This window comes from Phoxinus phoxinus (genome assembly GCF_949152265.1).
Source record: "Phoxinus phoxinus genome assembly, chromosome: 8".
NCBI lineage: Eukaryota > Metazoa > Chordata > Actinopteri > Cypriniformes > Leuciscidae > Phoxinus > Phoxinus phoxinus.
Genome location: NC_136883.1, coordinates 24188575 through 24207401, shown reverse-complemented (window position 1 = coordinate 24207401; position 18827 = coordinate 24188575). Strand labels below are relative to the sequence as shown.

General features: G+C 38.8%; 1 long non-coding RNA gene across 1 annotated transcript in view; it reads right to left on the bottom strand.

Annotated features, from left to right (window-relative positions):
- The window catches only part of LOC307002544, a 35673-nt gene that overhangs the window by 14336 nt on the left and 2510 nt on the right, over nt 1-18827 (bottom strand). Inside the window, exon 4 of the long non-coding RNA XR_013798493.1 lies at nt 16137-16213. This is a non-coding gene — a long non-coding RNA (uncharacterized lncRNA). The remainder of the gene's footprint in view (nt 1-16136; nt 16214-18827) is intronic.

Below are 18827 nucleotides of genomic sequence, written 5' to 3'. Positions count from 1 at the left end.
AGCGGACTTTGCTTTTCCAGTGCGTGATCGGTACATGATTGGAGCATTTGGGCTGTTAACGACAGAGTAGAACGCGCAGCGCAAACACGGAGCGGAACATTGAGCAGAGAGCACAGCAGCACGCCAACACACACACGGAACGGAGAGCGCGGCGCACACACGGAGCGGAAAAGACCAATCTGTGAAAGCTGATGGGCGGAGGGCCGGGGCGGCATATATTCGGCTTATATTTTCGCCCTATATTTTCGCCCTTTTTTCTCTTTCGGCCAAAAAGCAAAAATGCCATTTTCGGGCGATAATTTTCGGCGGCTGAAAATTCGGTGCATCCAGCTTCTATATTTGAATTCAGCTTTGCTAATTGTACACAGCATCTTTGTTTTGTCAAATGCGCCATCGGGCAACTTTTTAAATGGAAACATTCCTCCTAAAACTCCATCCTTGTCCTTCTCCATCATGACAAGCTGACTTAGTTCGGCACACTCAAGCCGCAACAGGAAGTCATTAAAACGAGGCAAAAAAAGTGCTGTGCGTCATTATTCTTTTTACGCGTTAAACATCTCAAATTAATCGCAAAGATAAACGTGTTAATTCCCCCAGTCCTAATAATTATATTTCTAATTATAAGTTTTATGTTGTTGCTGGTGATGATTTAGTGTTGTTTACTATAGCTTTTATAAGCTCTCACTTTTGTAAGGCTGTTCACCGCCCCTTAGGGAAATTAACCATGTTTTTGTGATCGATTACTGTTTGTATAACCTTAGTTTTCCGACAAATATCATGATTAAATGGTGGATAACATCGTATCTATAATGTACAAGAAAAACATACCACTTTGAAACGTCCTGTGAAATCCGTGCTTGCAAAATCAAAATGTTCCTCTTGTTTATTAACATTGTCAGGGTCTGAATTGAGTTTGAAATTGCAGCCATCTTTTATATTTTCACTAGAGCAGAACTCGCGGCTATGGAGGGTTACACACGCTAAGCGCTACCAAACACACTGGGCCAACTAACCAATCACAGCACATTTCGTATTTCGGAAAGAAAGAAGAAGAAACCGGAACTAAACAACGTGTTCTGGACAGACTGGGGAGAGAGTAACTGAAATAATGTAAAATATGTGAAAAATTTTGTGTGGTTTTTTTTTAAATCAAGCATGAAAGCATATTCTAGTACACCACAAAAACAAATTTAAGACTTCGTAAAAAAGACTCCCTTTAAAATATGTCAGTACTATTCTTCTGTCTCACGATGCACACCAGTAATGTTTTTTTTTTATCTAAGGTAGATTTAAAAAAGCTACTTAAATGTCCCAAAACAACTTTTCCTAATCCTGGCCATCACCTTGCTTTTTTCTTATCAGTGCAAAAGAGACCTTAAATAACTAGATTTTTTGTCGTACAGGCAAGTTTTATACATAATTCAAAATTATTGTTAAATGTCTTGTCTACTTATATTTGTGTACACTCATAATAAAAACAAAATGTTTTGCTTTTCGTGTAATAAATAAAATAATCATGATGCGCGTTCTGCCGTCTCTCTCAGTGTGAAGTTCAGTCTGAAACTCGACAGAAAACTCAGCGAATGCTTGCCACACATACATGAGACATACGTCTTTACAAAACTTAATTTACTCTATTTGTAAATTGTATAAATCATATCAAAAACAGATATTCTCTGTTATAATCCATATGAAATCAACGAGATGTTCAGTTTCTCAAGCGCGTCCTCATTAGCTCTAATGTGACCACACCCACATGAGCAAAACGTAATTTTCTCAAAACTACAAACTTTTACATACATGCTGCTGACATATTATTGTAGCAGAGTTTGTGGCAGTGTAATCAGACTTTAGTCATGGAAATATTACAAGTAACTGAAATAAGCACAAATGTCAGAGCATGTCAGAACACCTCCAGGGCCCAGAAAACACCTCAGACCCCAGAGGGTTTAATCTAAGGGGGCTTTCACACTAGCAGTTTAGTTCGGAACAGGGCACGGTTCGCATGAAAAATCGTTAATGTGAATGCTGTCATGCGGACCCGGGTGTGCACTGGGGTATCGAACCAGAGACTACCTGGAGGAGGTGGTCTGAATTCGGTTGCTCCCGAACCGTGCGTTAATGTGAAAGCAACACGGACTTGGGTGCGCACTTATTCAGGAAGTAAAGTGACCCGCGCATACGTTTTAGCTTATTATGATGTATTCAGTTAAATAAAACACATGTAAGGGATGATAGAGTTGATGAAGTTAATATTTGGGTGATCGTGAATGAGTGGGTGGAGCTGAAGGAACTGGTGCTGATGGGGATATGACCCCATTGGCAGGCGATGCAAAGATACTGGTTAAAATTGTGGATTTATCTAGATTTAAACTGTACACAAGTCAACAAAATATGTAACATTGTTCTAGTGGTTTTTGGCAAAAAAAATTGCATATTGTACTTTTAACTGCATGAATAATATTGCATGAAAGTGTTTTATGCATTTTTGCCAGTGTGTTTCTAAAAGATGCACAGTATCAGACAGCACAGTTAAGCTGACATCTTCTTAGCTTATGGCAAAGAGAGACAGAGAGAGAGAGAGATGCTGTGGCATGAAAGACCATATTAACACTCATCGAAGCGTGTCTGGTGGCTCTGTTTAAATGAGGCCCTTCACACTCCACTTCCCCATTTTTGAGAAACACTGGAATCACCTTCATTAAAAAGGGAACAACATTCTTTAAATAATCCTAATCCAACTTTGAAGGATTTTGGGACCCTGGTTTCAGTTGTTCTTTTATTAAAAGGCAGCCATACGGACGGCCAGCGACACACAAAGAGGATGTTGCTCTGTTTGCTATGAAAAAGCAAATTTTGATACACAAGTTTTTATTCAAGGCTTGACCATGACAACTTTGAGTTTGAATCCTAGAGACTGCATATACACACACACAAAAAACACTCTGTATACATGCTATATGGCCATTACTACTGTATATGGTTGCTAAGGTGTTCACAAAACATATTGTAATGGTCTGGCAATCATGAACACAAAACCCTAGCAATCATGTTTTGTGAGGGATTGCTAGGCCATTCCTAAATGGTTGATAAGGTGTGGAGCGGTTTGCTCTACCCCAACCTAAAATAACATTTGCATATGATAGATTAGGTTGCATGCAGATTATGCTGCCTTAGCAAATCGTGCCACATTACTGCCATTCTCGACAATGTACCTTTGTAAAAGCGGGGTTTTAGCACTTGCATGAAGAACAAATATAGACACAGGCTGTGCATAGACATCAATTTAAGACTTTTTCTATAATGTTCCACCTACATGTCAACTAACTCTCAAAGTGTTAGTGGAGTATTATGGCGCTTTTCCACTACACAGTACCAGCTCGCCTCGACTCGCCTTTGTTTGGTTTTCCACTGTGTAAAAGTTGTACCGGTACCTGCTTCCAGGTAGGCCTACTTTTTTTCGTATCACCTTTGGCGCGGTTCTGAGCGAGCCAAGCTGAGGCGAGCTGAGCCGATACTAAAATGTGACGTAAAACACGGCAGACTGCTGATTGGTCAGAGAGAATCGTCACTATTCACTGCGTCATCATTGCACGCGCCAGACGGAGTATCCTGAATAACCCCGACATTTTTAAATAGTTTTGCCAGAGATTGCGTGATATACCCATTACTAATATTATGTAAAACAGCATACACTCAATTTCCTCCATTGTCCTGTGTGTGTGGGTAGCGGGTGTGTGTCGCGTCGCTATGACGACCAGGTACTATTGTGGAGGTACTATCTGCAATGGAAAACGGAGCGAAAAGCGAGACGAGCCGGGTCGAGTTGAGCTGGTACTGGTAATGGAAAAGCGCCATTAGTAAACTATGTTAGGGGTAGGGTTAGGGGTAGTAGAATGATGGGTTGGGGTCAGTAGTAGGGCTGGAACGTCAAGTCAACGTAATCGATTACGTAAGTTAGTCGATTTGCATGGAATGCGTTGATTTGTTGCGCGGTTTATGGTCATCCCCAATGAAAAATGTCGATCTAAAGTGTGGACATTTTTTAAACTGAGACCAAAAAAAAAATGGTGCTCTGCACGCTCTGTAAAACTGAAATAGCACAGGTCTACCACAGTAGCACAAATTCTAAGCAAGAGCATCTGAAAAGAAAAGATCTCAGGGCTTTCCTACCTCAAAACAACAGCGCAAGTATTTGGACTGTTGTGGTGAATTATCAGCACTATATGGTTGTCAATCCCATATTTTGTGCTTAATATGGCTCCGTTCATACAGCATTTGGCTTTATACAGTATGAACTGCCGTAGCTGCGAGGATGCGAGAAGCACGGCTCTCTGCAACCAGTTACAAAGAATGTAACACTGCTGTTGGCAATTTCAAATATCTAATGGATGAACTCGTGCCTCAAATGAACTAATTTATTAAATAACGCGCTATCAACTGTTGTAAAACTTAGAGGTTTTATGGACACCGCCATGTTTAATACCGTCTATGGTTAGTTAGAATGCTGTTGTGCAGCCTGGTCTCATTGATAATACTTGGGTATTAATACGTGATTTTCAAAGATAGAAAACCTTCTTATTTGTACGTTTGGATAGATGCTGAAACGTATAATATGGACGTATCTGCAACATTTAAAGGGATAGTTCACCCAAAAATGAAAATTCTGTCATTATTTACTCACCCTCAAGTTGTTTCAAACCTGTATGAGTTTCTTTCGTCTGATGAACACAAAAGAAGATATTTTGAAGAATGTCGGTGACCAGACAGTTGCTGGACCCCATTGACTTCCATAGTATCTTTTTTTCCTACTATGGAAGTCAATGGGGTCCATCAACTGTCTGGTCATCGACATTCTTCAAAATATCTTCTTTTGTGTTCATCAGACGAAAGAAACTCATACATGTTTGAAACAATTAGAGGGTGAGTAAATGATGACAGAATTTTCATTTTTGGGTGAACTATCCCTTTAAACGTAACATTATTACCATTTTACAGCTACAAAACGTTAACTATTTATGAATATTTCATATCACAAAGATATCTGTATAATTTCCATTTTACAATTTTGTAGATACATTTAAGATCCCTTAATCCTACTCCCAAACCTAAACATACCCATTTTATAATATAAAAGGGCGTAGGTTTGGTCTCAGCTTTGGTGGGGACATCCCACCCCCACACCACCCCCTTATTTTTTCAGCCAATCTAATGACGCCGTTCCTTCGTCCTGGCCGTCGGAATCGATCCAATAGCTGCAGCAGGGTTTTTTCCTGGCTCAAAACTAGGCGGAGTTGGTAAAATTCTGATGATGTATTTTATTAAAAATAAAATTTAACTTGTATTTTTCATATACCAACATATAGCCTACTGTGTTTTCCACAGTACTTTTGTGGGTGGACCTCGGTACCTGGGTCTGGGGGCATGCCCACCCGTAAGAAAATTTTGTACATTTTAAAGATAAATTCTAGCCTGGGTTTCCCCAGACTGCCTTTGCGCAGCGCGATTTTATTCTCGCTGAAAGGCAGTCTGGAAACCATGGACCTGATTTTCGCCTCGTTTAGGGAACCAATCACAGAACGGGGAGGGAGCAGCAAGACGATGACGACATCTTTGCGACACAACTAAGCAGTTTGTTTATATCTATGGAGTCAACATGGCAGCAGACGCGAAGCTACCTTTTGATGCAGCCTTAGATATTGTTCTAAGTAGTTTAGATCGCAATTTTATTTAGAAAAAAGAGCAGCGTTTGGCGTTAAACCATTTCTCTACATACGTCATCTGGTATAATGGAAACGATTGGCTATGAGCTACGTACAGGTGCATTTGATAGACATTCTTAGCACCCAATAAACGGCGCCGGCGCATTCGTAAACCACGCCTCAAATACGAGAAAATGCACATGTGGTTCCCAGACCCAAGTCTCAACGAGAATTGGGTCTGGCGTTAGCCAGTCTAGATAAATTCATTAATCTGGTGCACTTTGAGTCACCAGAATCCGCTGTTAAAAATAAATAATCCACCCGCCCAAACCTATGATATTCTCTGATTTAGATATCTGATCATCACATTACAATTATTCAAATGATCAGTGTTAAGCATGATAATATGGTAAAATGTCACACTGTAGTAGGGTGATTTAAAAATAACATTTATTTAAAATAAAAGTTCTTCTTTTGGCAAAATTACATTTCATTAATAGCCTACGAGGCTTTACTCTCTTCAAACTTAAATGGTCAATGTTTCATTACGTCACGGTTGGAAAACAATCTTATCAGAATAAAAATGTTTTACCTTTATGAAGGGCATTTTCCCCCTAATTTTATTAAATGTATGCTCAGCGCCACCGCTCCCATCACACGCATCACGCGCTGTGCGTAGGGCACCAAGAGCTGAGGGGGCACCAAAAAAATTGCCTAATGAAAATCAATAATTATAATGCAGATATTATTTCAGTATAGAAATACAGACATCCCGGGAGTCTCCCACATATTGATAGCGGCTCACTGATGGCCGCGAATTAGTTAAAATCTCACGGAATCTAGAGCGAGCGCGCCCGCGAGACAGAGACTGTGCTCCAAACCACGTAGCGCGTGCATGGCAGAGAGGGAGAGAGAGCAAGAGACCGCGCGCGTGTGCCTCAGCCCTCAGGAAGCGCATGTAATATCACAGCGGCGTAATTCTCTATGCAGGAAAAAGGAGTAAATATTGGTGGGGACAATTTTGTCATTATAAAATATTGATTGGGACTAGTACCTAGCGTCCCCCCCTAAACCTACGCCCATGGACAGAAATGTGTAAAAAGATATTTGGAGCCACTAATCCTACTCCTACTCCTAAACCTACCCGTAACCATCTCTTAAAGGGTTAGTTCACCCAAAAATGAAAATAATGTCATTAATGACTCACCCTCATGTCGTTCTAAGCCCGTAAGACCTCCGTTCATCTTCTGAACACAGTTTAAGATATTTTAGATTTAGTCCGAGAGCTTTCTGTCCCTCCATTGAAAATGAATATACGGTATACTGTCCATGTCCAGAAAGGTAATAAAAACAATCAAAGTAGTCCATGTGACATCAGTGGGTTATAGTTAGAAGTTTTTGAAGCATCGAAAATACTTTTTGGTCCAAAAATAACACAAAATAAGACTTTATTCAGCATTGTATTCTCTCCCGGGTCTGTTGTCAATCCTTCACAGTTACGCTGATGGCGTAAGACGCTGATGACGTGTTATCAGGTGCGCCCGAGCTTCATTTATAGACTGACTGTGCGTTCACACCTGTGCGTTACGCCATCAATGTAACTGTGAAGGATTGACAACAGACCCGGGAGAGAATACAATGCTGAATAAAGTCTTATTTTGTGTTATTTTTGGACCAAAAAGTATTTTCGATGCTTCAAAAACTTCTAACTAACCCACTGATGTCACATGGACTACTTTGATTGTTTTTATTACCTTTCTGGACATGGACAGTATACCGTATATACATTTTCAATGGAGGGACAGAAAGCTCTCGGACTAAATCTAAAATATCTTAAACTGTGTTCCGAAGATGAACGGAGGTCTTACGGGCTTAGAACGACATGAGGGTGAGTCATTAATGACATTATTTTCATTTTTGGGTGAACTAACCCTTTAAAACTACGTAACGTTAGGCTACAAATTATGAAGAAAAACAGAAAATTGTAATCACAATACTTTATTTATTGCGAAAATGTCAAAACCGGTAACAAAAGTCGTTCACATGACGATGTTTTGCAGTTGCAGTCGCAGTCCTATCTGGCAGTATAATAGTTTTGTATGAGGTACAGAGCAGAATTTTAAGTTAATAATCCATGAAAATGTGAATCCGGCTTCGCTCTGTGAAGGCACGAGCGCTTCTCCATTTCAAATGTAGTACACGTCACCGACTGAAACACGGCATGTTACAATCTGTGATGAAGCAGGTGAGAGAGCCAATGGGCGTCGCTGCTGATAATGATTGCATTTGATGTCAAATAATTTAATAACACTGTCAAATGTATCATTTGTGGCAAGTCTTAAAATAAATATCCATTTTCATAGATTTAATGTTCAAGTTGAAATGTTGTCTTATTTAAATTTTACAACATGGAAATGTGTAGTCGCCACGCTGGACTACTGCGTCTTGAGCGGCAGAACTGTAGGAGGCTGTTATGTACAGCTTTTTTCCAAACTCTTGTCTGCGCCGGTTTCAAAAATAATAATTTTCTGCTCGCCCGGCACTTTGCAAGAACACAGCATTATTTCGGCAGCGACTTTCAGCATATTTCCTATAACAATGTCTGACGTTTACATTTTACATGGCGTGAGAGTCATACCACGTACCACGCAAAATCCGATCAGAGCGTTCTGACTGACGGTGATGTCCTGATATGTGATTTGAATAGGATTTCAAACCACATATGGATGTAGCTTGAAATGGATTTCATGTGCTTTTTTGGACTGACAATCTGAACGTAGCCTAACGTTATGTCGGGATAAAAAAAAATAGAAGGAAGAATTGCAGTAAGGGCTAGAGAAGCTAGCTCGTTCGGATTTTTACCACATATTAACTTTAACGTTAGTTTGTAAAAATGTTGCACTCTTTCCTGCTTACTAAGTCCTTCTCTATATGATTTCGCCGCTTCCACGTGTTTTTTCTGTGGTTTATTAGTGCAACAATGTGTTCAGTCGTACATACACAGTGCAATGCACGTGACGTTGGTGAAAACCCTCTATGAGAAAACGCCTTTTGTGTCTCATGGTAAATAAACTAATATTACAAAATAGTTAAACGATTAAAGAAGGTGTTTTTAAGGTTTTAAAGTGTATTTTTGTTTAACACCATGTAGGCTAATCCAAAACAAGTTTGCAGCAGAAGGCACGAACAGAGCGGAATGTTATTATTCATGAGCATTACGAGTAAACTGCATTAATAAATGCGACTGAAAACGTGAAGACAATTGAATTCAAGAGTCAAAACACGAATGCCACGATTTTAATATGAATAGGAATATGTACAAATTTGTACGTTCATACGTAAATAAATTACGTTTTTGTGCCTTCAATATGTAAATAATTTACGCTTTAGTGCTGTAAATACGTCAGTATTATACGTTTCTGTTTGTATAAAACGCAAATAAATGTACGTATGGTAGAACTACACTTTACGTAAAAATACACACGTATTCTCATGAGATCACGTTGGGTTGTGACATCAGCTGTTAGATCATACAGCTGAATGAACATATTCAAAGCAGCTACTTTAATCTCCTGAATGAACAAAGCATTTCGGGAACCACACTAGTATGCAGTTGAAGCTGTTAATACTAAAAAGGGACTGTGAACGCAGCCATAGTAAACACCTTTCCTAATTAGACCTAACACTGCATAAACCTTTTTTTTCATAAATAATAGCATAAGATCTATCTATCTATCTATCTATCTATCTATCTATCTATCTATCTATCTATCTATATATCTATCTATCTATCTATCTGTCTGTCTATCTATCTATCTATCTATCTATCTATCTATCTATCTATCTATCTATCTATCTATCTATCTATCTACCTATCTATCTATCTATCTATCTATCTATCTATCTATCTATCTATCTATCTATCTATCTATCTATCTATCTATCTATCTGTCTGTCTGTCTGTCTGTCTGTCTGTCTGTCTGTCTGTCTGTCTGTCTGTCTGTCTGTCTGTCTATCTAGACAAAAGAATGCAACATTAATGCCACAGAGTAAAAAAGTTAGATGTGACACGACACATGAAACAAGCTTAAAATCTGTTCTTTAAGGTCATTGACATACTTTGAGAGCTAGTGAGTTTTACAGCCTCAATCTGGTGTCCATGCCTCCGTTACCAAAACTAATTATTGTACAGCCCCCCAGTCATTGCCATAAAAAGTCCCTAAATTACCAGACACATGGCATCTCACCTTCACACACCCCTGGCTACAGACAGCTAAACAAAGCCAGCAACAGGTGTATGTTTGATGCTTAGAGATCTTGTCCACTCAGTTAAAGATGTTAAGATATTCATTTGTGAACATTGGACACATTAGGTTAGTCAACACTGAGATAGTGTACGTTTTCAGAAATTGTCCTTCATAGATCTTGTGAAGTCAAGGTGACTCTTAATCTTGTCATCTCTTCAGTCGGTGGTGGCATGTAACTTGTATCACTTGAAATAAACAGCACACAGTTCAATATTTCGTCAACATGTTCAAAAGCCTTCAGGTTTAGCTTCTAGGTTATGGTGGATCTGATGCTCTGAAAGGCCTCAGTGACTGTGTATGTGTGTGCATACACTGAACAGTAATCAATCAGTGGAGCATAGCTGGCATTGTGCAGTTGATAAATGAGCCATTGATAATCGTATTAATACATGGACTGCGCTGAACATTAAGGCCATGCATGTCTACAGAGGGGGAACAGATGGACTCACCCTATGTGGGGGAAGTGTTAAACTCTCTCTTTCACTGTCTTGCTCTCTCTCTCGCTCTTACTCTTTCACACTGACTCTAATTCTGCACATGAAAACGTCTGTGGGGAGACGTGTGAGAGGAAGGGCTTCTCCTTCCCCTTTCTTTCCATTGCTTCCCATTTAATTTCCTTTATTTTACTAATTCTTCCTTTCTTTTATTTTCTTGCTTCCTACAGTACGTTTTTTATCCACCATTCCCTACTTTCTTTATTTTACATAACTTTACAATACAGGCTTAACTTTGCTTTCCTTCATTTTATAATTTTTTACTTCCTTGCTTAATTTATTTCTTCCTTTCTTTTACATAACTTTGTTTTTCTTCCTGTTTTTTAATTTCTTGCTTGATTTGTTCCTTTCTTTCTTTTCCTCCACCCTTTCTTTTACATAACTTTGCTGTCCTTACTCATCATTTTGTTTCCTTCATTTATTTCTATCATCCTTCCTTCCTTTTCCTCCTCCCTTTTTGCTTCCTACATTTCCTTCTCTGTCATTTATTCCTTTCTTTCACATAACTTTGATTTGCTTTCTCCTCCTTTTCTTCATTTATTTAATTCATCCTTTATTCATTCCTTTTCCTCCTACTTTTTTCTTCTTTCTGTCATTCATTCCTTTTTTCATTACTTTGAACATTAATTCCCTTTTCATTTCCTTCATTTTCGTTAGTCATTCATTACTTTCTTTACATAACTTAGCTTTCCTTCCTCCTCTTTTCATATCTTTCCTTCATTTATTCTTTCCTTCCCCATTTCTTTTCCTTTCCAACTTTTTCTACTCTTATTTCCATTCTCCCACTTTCTTCCTCTCCTTGTCCACCTTTTTCATTCCTTACTTACCTTTTTATGTTGTTTTCCTTCCTTTCCATTCCTTTTCTTACCAAATTTCCACCTTTCCTTTCCAACTTCATTTTCTCTACTCTTTCCTCTATTTCCCTCCTCCCACTTTCTTCTTCTCCTTGTCCCTCTTTTTCCATCCTTCCTTCCCTGCCCTTTTTATGTAGTTTTCCTTTCCTCCTTTTTATTTTATCTGTCCATTCCTTTGGCAACCAAATATCCACTTTTCCAACTTCCTTTTTTCTACCCTTTTCTCTCTTCCCCTCCTCCCTCTGTTTCTAATTCCACAAATCACTTCCTTTTCCTAATTCCACATTACTTCCTTTTCCCTCCTGTCATTTACCAACACCTCAGCTGGACAATATGGATAGGCACCCGGCACAAAAGATCTGGTTTTACGGTGTGTGGGTGTTTGTGTGTACATTTGTGTGTGTGTGCGAGAAAGAGAGAAAGGAGGTGACCAAACAAAGCAGTTCTGTCCAGCATACATGCATGCAAACGTACAAAGCCTCTTTTCTTCAGAGGCCCAGTGTGGAGAGGAGGCTGTTGCTTTAGAGGCATCCATCAAAGCTGCAGTACCAGCAGCAGGGCTCTGAGAAACTACACTGGGAAACTGCTTTGATTGACAGGCTGATCATAACACTCCCTTCTATTCAGATGAAGCGAAGGGAGGTCAAGGGCAATCCAGTTAAGCACTGATTGTTGCGCTTTGCTGAGATGTTCAGATACTTCCCACACCAATGACCCCTCTCTCTCTCTCTCTCTCTCTCTCTCTCTCTCTCTCTCTCTCTCTCTCTCTCTCTCTCTCTCACACACACACACACACACACACACACACACACACTCTGTTGTTTACACTCTTCGACTACATCGTAAACCAAAGTGCCCATTTCTGATCTGAAATCCAGTGTAAAAAAACCTTAACCTTTTACACAGACGTCACATTGCAAAAATATTGATCCAATTAATTTCTGGTTTCTTCGTATGCAAGTCAGACTCAATGTGATTTTTGCTCTTCACACTGTAAAAATTAAATAATAATAAAAATTAATATAACATTCATTTAGTTAACTTTAAGCAGTACACTATCATACCTCCAAATTAACCGACATTCATTAACTAAAAAGCTACAAAACTCCAGTTTTTATATAATGGGGATCTGAGATGAAACATGTTCATTAGTCACAGTAATATGCACTGTATTATTAATAATGCTTTGCTCAAAGACCTATTTATAGATCATTATGCATGTATCCACATATTCATTTGTATAAACAACATATTCCACCTCAGAACACCCGGCAAGGACTTATCAAATTGGCGATTACATGCCTCAATAGAGATATTAAGCAATGACAGAGAGGTTACATAATTCACATCGGTAGGCGACTAATAAAAGTCTTCCATCTGGAAGTCACTACTCATTCCCAACAACATGTATCCCCATGCAATATCACTGGCACATTTGTAAATCTCATATGTAGCTGTAAACGGCCTGTTAGATTATCTGTCACTTTTAGAGGACAGAACAAGAGAACAAAAGAGAGAGAGAGAGTGAGAAAGAAGGATAGAAAGAAAGAGGGAAATGGAGGGGGGAGGTCTAACAGCATACCCCAGAGGGTCCTTACTCAAATAATTCCTCTCAAGTCTTATTTGTTTAGTGGCAGACCCGGCGTAGTATTAATAAATGCTGCCTATTCCCTTTCCCTTGATGCGCATTACTCATCTAAAAAAACACACTATTGGAGGTCACCATTAAAATGGCATGAAGGTTGTTTCAAGAATGGACCCCACTTTACCTCTTTTTTATAACGTAATAATGCATAATATTTACTCTAATGTAAAATATAATTTACAAAAACATATAAAGATGTAAATCATGTCAATAACAGAAAAAAAATCATTGAGCAAAAAAAACAAAAACACTTTCACATAAAGATATACTCATTTAAAGCTGTCACATAAAGATATACTCAACATGGACTGTTACCTCGTTTTTATAACGCAAAACTGCACAATATTAACTCTAATGTAAAACATCAATCACGAATGTATGTCACTAATGTAAAAAAAAAAAACATTGAACACAAAACACCTTCACAAAAAGATATAATCATTTAAAGCTCACATGGACTGACTAATACAGCTGACGTGTGTGTGTGTGTGTGTGTGTGTGTGTGTGTGTGTGTGTGTGTGTGTGTGTGTGTGTGTGTGTGTGTGTGTGTGTGTGTGTGTGTGTGTGTGTGTGTGTGTGTGTGTGTGTGTGTGTGTGTGGTGGGGGGTTTTCTGTGTGTGGCTGTATGCTGTGGCTATATATATATATACATAAAGTACCCAGTGGCTTTTGTTTAGGGTTAAGGTTAAGAGAAAGCGAGAGAGACAGAGACAAAGAATTTTAAATACATATTTATATATATATATATATATAGTGTGTATAATATAAATTATATTATTTGTAATTAATTACTTAATTAAATCATTAATGTATTTAGAAGTCTGTTGTATGTCCGCATTTAGCAAAGTAAATGGGTTTTTATTTTGTGATCTGTGTGCATTATTAGCACACATCAGCGCTTGTACAACATTAGCTAAACATCACTCTGTGCGTTGCCAACTAGTTCATCACACACACACACACACACACACACACACACACACACACACACACACAATCAGTACGTGGTTTCTTACAATACAGAAATTAAACATCCACATTTCAGAATTCCCCTACACACTTTACCGATTAAAAAAAAGGCATAAATAATTAGGAGTCAATCAATTATTAAAATGTTCCACCTCAAATGAACATTTTGTATTTTTCATGCAGTGAAGAGTGGACAAAGCAGAGTGCCACACACACAAGTGCAGCCATGCATGCGCCTTTGCCCCGTCCAATTGCAGCCCATTCGAGGGGAACCACAGGCTTAAAAACTTGCATTTTAATGACACCCGACAGACCTCGTTGACATCACGTCAGACCGAATGGATTAGTATTGAAGGACAGGAATCTAACTGCACAACTACCACTGCAAAGCACAAAATGCTCAAGCGTTTACAAGTGTCCGGACGTCTCAATAGGGTGAGCATAATGAGACAGGAGTGTAGCAACACACAATAAGGATGACAGATTGTATATGTTAAATGGGTTATCTAAACAATTACCTTAAATTGAAATGGCCATGGTCTCTCTGCACATGACAAATACTCTCGGAGATGTGTTTGTATGCAGAATGAAAATGATCTGGCTGCATATCTAACATCACTGCGCACTGATGTCGGTGGGTTGAGCTCATTTCACGCAGAGCCGCTGACACCCCCACTCATAACCCATCAGTGTTTTGGTGCATTTAAACATGCATTTAATAGATCTGAAAAATCGTAGATAATATGCAAAGTTTATGTGCAATTCATAATATTGATCTATGCATTAATATAGCTAACGCCCAATTATGACTGATATGACTGCGGACAGAATCATAGCACACCTGAGACCCTGACCATGTGCTCTTATAGGTAATTTTTGTTGAACTCTCTCTCTCTTTACCTCCCCCCCTCCCAAATGCATTATCTAGGTAGCTGATCTTTATCCGTTTGAGCGTGCAACTCGTATTAATTGTTTAAAGGTGAGTTTTATCTCTTTGGCCAATAAAAAATGCATCCTCTCCAGATCGATTGTTGTTGCTAGGAGACAGAAGCATCCCGAGGCAAGGCAGCATCCCGAACGCCAGACGTGTGTGTTTTCTACTACAGCAACGGCACTATTTCTCTCTCTCCATCCCTGGTTTCCCCTTCCTCTCTCTCTCTCTCTCTCTCTCTCTCTCTCTCTCACTCGCTCGCTCACTCTGCGATGAGTGAGGACAGTGTTGTCAGCCTCTCTGCTGCGCTTCCCGCGTGCGGACCCACACTAACGGAGTTAAGGAACAGTTTGAAATACGCCAAAGAAGAGGAAACATACAAGACTGGCATGAAAAGGAATATTTAACAGAGGTAAGGCATTTTTTTCACATAGAATTTTAAATGAGCTTTGCTGCTGTTTTATAATACTGAAGAGATGGAATGGGAAATAATACAAAAAAATAAAAAGAAATGATGTTGTAGATAAGCCAAAGTGCAGAGCTGGGCTTCATAAAACAGGGCTGATTTGATATCAGTCATTCATGGTCATACGGTAATGCATAAAAATGTTGGCAAAAACAATATTTGCACGTTTCAAACTTACATATGGGGTTTAAAATGTTTAAAACGACACTTTCCAACAGCAGGATTGTAAGAGAAAACTTTGCATTAAGCGCAAAGTTAAGCGCATCACAATCATGTCTTTTAGTGATGCGTATTAGTTCACATAATTAGTTCACATGCCACGCGTAAAAGTCTTTAACCACTTTGCACTTCAAAGTGAATCAAAGCACACGGGGTAAAATGTTATATTTCTGTTTAATATTATGCATTAAATGCCATGCCACAAATTGATCAAGAAAATACTACAGTGTTCCAAAGCATGGCAGATTGCAGGTTGAAACTGATGGGGATACTCCTGAAAAAAATGTCCAGAAGTTTTGTAAAAAAATAAAAATAAAGTGATAGCGTTGCCTTTAGTTCAAATATCCCATTTAAAACCCTTACATTGTAAAGGTTTTCTGAACTTATGGGGTTTGTTGCTGCTGGTGACTGAAAGGTTGCAGGTTTGAACATGAATCATTGTGCCCTTAATCAAAACACGTCTTTTTTTTTTGGTATCATCAGGAGGAATGTCCCCATTCCTTTACCTGTAAATCACTTTGGATAATAAATATCAAATAATAGACTCACTTCCAATTAGTCTCTTTTTTGCATCCATGCTGTTAGCTTCAGCAGTGTGGCAGCTGTGCTTTCGACTTCACCTGGATCTGTAAGATAACCAGAGAAAAGACCAGGATGATTCATAATTTATTGCGTCGGGGGTCTGCGCTGAATTTTAATATCTCTGTTGCGTTAGGCTGGAGCAATGAATGTTATAGTGAGATGTGAGGTTGTAAAGCCTAATGATGATCTGATATTCTGCACGCAACACAGGTGTGGCTTTAACTCGTTTGGAATGATAATTAGCACAAGTAGTTAACCTGAAGAACACTACAGAAAAGAGTACACACATGTGGAGGGACTTTCACTTCAACTCAACCACTGATAAAAGCAAAGAATATCTGTGTCGTCCGGGGATGCACTGGAGAGTGAGTCATTAAAGGTCTATAAATGATGCACCCATTTCATGCACCTATGTTTTGTAAATAAATTTCTATAAGAATACTAAAAAGTATTTAAAAATGGAAAAATAACAAATATTGTTTACAATATAACAAATATATATATATGTTTATGTATTTATTTTGTCTCTATTTTTCACTGTGACCAAGAGTTTCAACCATTGCAACACATTTTGTGACGACTGAAAAACAGTTGAGGATGTGTGGCTTGTGTGTTAATGTGGGTGTGCTAAAGAAATCATTGTTATTGGACTGAAGTAGCTGGCCTTGAATACACCGGACCACCCTGTTGAAATGCCTGAGAGTGTATTGTGTGTAAAGATTACAATGCATATGTTCTATGACCGTGCATACTGTATGTGCATGGAATTCACAGCAAATAATAAAACTGCACACGTTCATGTGCACACAATAGCGTTTGATAATTAGCATGCGTCAAAGTTGTTATTCAAAATGTCTGTTGGGATTTGCGTGATTTTATGCATGTGTGCACAAGCGTGCTTCTCTCCATCGGCATGCATGTTTGTGCATTGGGCAGTTTTGTATACGCGTGTGCATGTGTGGGAGTTTAAATTAGTAAGATGCAAGAAGGCCTTGTATGAGACCTGACGGTGCTACATTTACTGAATATGATGAGGTAAATAGCTGTGCAGTAATAATTTGCCTTTCAATAGTGTGGTCCTTTCAGCGCATTCAAACAAGTTCTTCCACAGCCCAGTACGGCATAAGTAGACTCGCACGTATGCTGGCTATCTGTCAGTTAGATGAGCGTTAAATGAGACAGAGATCTCACTCTATTACAAATGCATTAAAAATAACTTCCAGAAGATGACAAAGTAAACAAAGTATGAATATTTAGCTTTCGGGTGATCACATTTTGCGACCACAACCCACAACATGCAACAAACAGCATTACTATCCCAAGCCAAAAATGGCAGCCATGTAAGCCACAGTGAACACAGCTAAAGTATTTGTGAGTTCAGTGATGCAGAAGCTGTTTATCTCCATAAGCGTTAAACATCCTGAGTGCTTATATTTTTCTTCCTCCTACGCATGTGTTCTCTCTCCGCTTAGGAAGTCTACCTTTGTTAGACTGCGTTTTTCCCTGCGACGAAGCCCATGGGTGCAGAGCTCTGTTAGAAATTCTGCTTTAGTAAGAGACTCCAAGGCCCCATCAAGCTTTCAAAAGCCTTGCCTTCATATTCATTAATATGGAAAGAGTATGGAGCTGAAAACTAAAGATGCCATCACTGCACTGTAATATTCTCACAAACGCAGCACAGGTATATGCTGCACTGTTGCACATGCACGCGTGCAAACGCACAATTCCAAAGTGTTTCCCTCTTCTCTGCATGCTAAAATATTACATTTGCTTTGAAAGACATCCTTGTGAATGAGCAAAAGAGTAGCGTTAGATCATAATGAGCAAATGCAGTGTGAGTGTGTGCCAGAGTGTGGCGCTCCCGCTGAAAGTGATTTATAAAGTAGGCTAGCCTCTTCAGACTCCTTCAAAACAACAATTCTGTTGCATAAGTCGTGCATCAAATCAATAAAGAGATGTTTGAGTGTGTCTGTCTGTCTGTGTGCATGCAGAGAGAAAGTGATAGTGATATGCAGAGATTTCAGCAGTCTGGCAGTCCCACTCGCTGCCAAGTGAATCCATTTCTGAGCAAAAAGAACAGCTTTGTAGTTTTTTTTCCCTGTTTTGGAGGAGCAGCGTTGCTGCAGAACACTTCTACACTCTACAGAGCTTTACAATCTCACATTTACAAAGCAAACTGAGTCTCAAACCAGATGCTAACACATTATTATGACAAAAATATTCAAATATTTTTCCTGGTGCAGCCCAACAGTAGAGGGTGTCAATTATGTTGATTAGGTTTAGGCTTAAATTCAGCCACAGATTATTTTGGTGGAAAAAGATACAAGGGCAATACAACAACCTTTCGTGTGGGAACATTTCATTCTTACGTAAAACACAAAAGATGTAATCTTGAAGAATATCCTGGTCATGTTTTTGACTATAATGAAAGTGTCAAGCTGTCAACCACAAAAATGACAAATAAATACCATAAAAGTAAGTTTGACATGTGACATATTTGTTTTTTTTTATTTAGATCAGTTCAGAAAACCGATCTGAATGATTCATTCACAAATCAGACTGATCCAGCTAGTTGTAATTCTAAAGAGTTACCAGTAAAAAAAAATTAAATGTCTGTTTTTGAATTCATGGTTGTGAGTTTGTAACAACATCAAGGAA